Genomic DNA, 4054 nt, shown 5'->3' on the forward strand with positions numbered 1-4054 from the left:
AAAGGATCCATGCTGTATCAGAAGAATATTGTGGTTTAAAACCCGTCCTGGGTTCAGCTGGGATAGAGTTAATTTTCACAGGAACCTGGGAGGGGGTACAGCCAGGACAGCTGACCTGAACTAGCCAAGGAGCTATTCCATACCATGTGACATCATGCTCAGTATATAAATGCGGACCAGGCTGGGGGGGAGCTCTCTGCTCTCGGTGTGGGAAGTGGCGGAGCATCGGGTTCCGCGTAGTGAGCAGCTGCACTGTGCATCATTCGTTTTGTATATTCTTTTATTAGTACCGTTGTTGTTATTGTAACTTCTCTTTTTTGTGTTGTGCCAGTAAATTGTCCTTATCTAAACCCACAAGGTTCCATGTTTTTTTCTCTTCTCCTTTCTGATTCTCCTCCCCATCACACCGGAGGGGGGCGGGGAGGAGTGAGTGAGCGAGTGGCTGTGTGGTCCTTTTTTACCAACTGGGCTGAAACCACGACAAAACCCCACACCTGCAACTAACGAAATGCCAGGAATGGCATAACCTACTTCTTTGTGTCCCATTCCTCTTCTCTTTCCTATGGCCTGGCTCCTCTCCATACCCTCCACTGCTTCTATGAGCCCTGCAATCCAGTGCATGCCTTCTCCTTTTCAGCACTATTTCTGTTCTTGCTTCCTTCATGTCCTGCTGGTATTTCCTTCCACAAGATACTTGGGTTTTCCATTCAGCACTGTTATCTGTCTTGCTGCCCATCAAACACTTCAGGTTTCTGTTCTTATCTGCCCTTTCCTTCACCAGCAGGTTACTGTCTGTTTATCTTCTCTTGCCATTCCTTCACATTCAGCTCAGGCAGTTCTCTCCTGTATCCTCCAGACTGTCAGCACAGGACAGACACTGCCTACTCTCAGATACTATGCCAGGCAATAAATTTGGATACAGGAACAAAAAGCTGCTTTTCTGCCAACTTTCTCCTGTATATTGGATCATGTTTATCGTCTTTCAGTCCTGGGACAGCGTAGGTGCAAACGCATCAGCAGGACTGGTGCTAATCATGTTCAGTTAAGACAAAATCTTCAGAGAATCTAGGTAACAGTCCCAAAATTGCTTTTCAGGAAAAATGGTTTGCCATCTTCAGGAGTTCTTTTTTGGGGATGTATGGATAAAAGTCAGTTCTATTTCAGACCAATACTTACAATTTTGGTAAACTTACAAACATTTCTATGTAACATGGAGAATGCTGGGTAAGCTTCACTCTCACCATTCCTGTTGCTTTCAACTGGACATATTTTTGCCCATCCACCACAGGCTTCACTTCCCATGACTTGACAGTTCTGTGCTCTTTCAAAAGCGATCAGGTCAGACAGGCTCTTATTGATGTTGCAATGCCTTATTAGCCCTGGAAATATGAAGATCTTATTCATCCAGCACTAAACCTCAGCAAAAGAATCTAAGAGCACCAAAATCTCACTTTGAGAACAACAGAAACTAAAAAAAGGAGTATCGTCTCCTGCATCCACCAGTTCAAGCACATGATTTCTAACCATTCAAATGGAAGCCATAAAATACCACATCAGAACTCAGAACAGTATCAGCACCCCCCCTCTGTATGTCTGACAGCATGCAAATACATAGGCAATGCAGACATGCCTATCATTTGTATACAGTCTCTAGAGGCTCCAGGAGTCTGGATCTGCACATCAGACGCAGATTTATTGGACTGTGACTATGTGCTCTGCAGAGTAAGAACCAATGAATCTTGTGTTGGATTGATTAAAATTGTAATTGTACAATCTCTGTGATCCACAGAACAGCAAGTCATTTTTCACAGCGAAACACTTAGCAATTGGACAGACTCAAACTGTCTGCCTCATGGCATTTGTAGCTATTCTTTACATTGCCACATAAATCAAAGACATGTATTTTGACCCTCCTACACATAATGCAGCCAAATAGGAAGCAATACGACAAAAAGAACATTGCTGGTTGAATTTAGAACAGCTTTACAGAAAGAAAAACAACAATGGATAACCCCTTAGCCTTTCACAAAATTTGATATGATCTTCATAATAAAAAATACAAAAAATATACAATTAAAAATTAGGTTGCTTAAACTATACCAGTATTCCATTTTTTACTACTACATATAAAGGGGAAGAGAGAGGGGGAAATCCAGATAGAAATAGCTAGCAAAATGATCAGGTTAATTTCAAAATTAAAATGGGGAGGCGGGGGGTGGGGTTGGGGAAAGAGACCTGAATTACCCTCACTTATTTGTTTCTATTTTTGTAAACCCGTTCATAAGACCAAGAATTGAAAACCCTTGCTTTCCATGCCTAATAAGGTTTTCAGGCAATCAAAATCACAGCAGTTTTAAAAGAGAGTTTAGAGTCTGGTGTGTCATCCGTTATGGTTATGGAGATTCATAAACCATGCATGCAAATAACCTGTGAAATACCAAAACTTCTGCTAGACCTCTTCAGGAATTCTACTATAGCTCATGGGCTAAGAACTGGGTGTCAATTTACATTGCTGCTCTCAGAAAAATTCTCCACTGTAGTAGAAAAACTCCATGTATTTATCTTTGAGTGACATCCCACCATCCCAACCATGCTTCTCCCCCCCCCCCCCCAAAGTGAAAGAGGTAAAAAAGCACAGATGGTCAGAAGAAACAACTGTATTTCCAGCAGTCAGGTTTTCTTAGGAGACTGCCCAGGCAGCTACTGTAATGTGACATCTAGTAAGCAAGTCTAGGTTGATAAGGAATGAAGCCAGGGCAGAGTTCAGAGACAAAGCCTAGGACAGAATGACTCACCAAGGGGACTGCTATTGCCCAAGACTCTTAAATCTGATGGTTCAAAGTCATTGTGTTATGCAGTTAATGAGTTACGTTAGTATCGCATTATTGATTCTGTGCTCTAAGCTATCTAGTTGCAGTTCAAAGAGCCACACAGAGAACAGATTAGAGACACATTAGTGAAACCTGTGGAATGCAGTTTAGATGCCCACCAGCGCATCCCTGCTATATGTATGACACAGATCATGCTAAGACTCCAAATGCCAGTTTGTGCCATGAACTATGTTAAAATGATAAAGTCAGCATACAGGCAAAAAAATATAAGAAGCTTAAGATGGAAAGCATCTATGCATTTTAGGTTCATATACACTGCTAGCAATTGCAACTTCCTGTTGCAGTCTTCAGCAGCTACATCTGCTGCTCAAGTGACACCTACAAACCAAGCCATTGCCATCTAGCCAGTTTATTCACATTCTCTGGAATCACTTGCACTAGGCATCACAGTCCTTGATTTTGAGTCATCCTTAGCAAAGTCACTTGCACAGCTCCCCACAGCTCTCATCTGAAGTGATAAGAGAGCAAATAAAAATTGTATCCTGGTTAGCACAATTAATATATTTACAGCAGGTGATGCCACAGTTCTAGCCAATTAGTGACATTACAAACATATTTTCCAATGAAAACTAGGGTGGCTATATTTAATCACTTCCTCTATTTCACATTATTTGTTTAGATTTAGACACAAATGAGTGGAAGCCAATAGTATTTTTCACAGCCTGATAAATTGGAAGTGCATTCACAGAGATTTGACCATTCAGAAGCACAAAACTCAGACCCAACAGAACAAACTATTTTAGCTAATCTGCAATCTAAGATCACAAAATACACCTTTTATCTACCCATAATGATTTCAGGGGGGCACATGATCAGTGTAAGTATTTGCCTGCAGCTAAGGTAGAGAGTCAGCCAAGTCATCCGGTATGTTAGCAAGAGAAACCCACGCACAGCTTCTGCCCAAGAGCCTACAAGAGTATCTGTTACCATGTCAGACTTCAGTCTCCAATACTTCAGTTGTCAAGGTCAACATATTTTAAACTCTTTAGAAATGGGAAGGGAAGGGATCATCACAGCCCACAGCATCCCAGCATATTCCTTTTTCTTCAGAAGGCTGCAGAACCACTGCTTTTACTTCGAAAAGTTGTAGCAGGATGACAAGTCACGCCTCAGAGCAAAATCAAGACTTTAAACTCAACTTTGACACCAACAGATTCTGAAGC

This window comes from Aquila chrysaetos, chromosome 9 (genome assembly GCF_900496995.4).
Source record: "Aquila chrysaetos chrysaetos chromosome 9, bAquChr1.4, whole genome shotgun sequence".
Taxonomy (NCBI): domain Eukaryota; kingdom Metazoa; phylum Chordata; class Aves; order Accipitriformes; family Accipitridae; genus Aquila; species Aquila chrysaetos.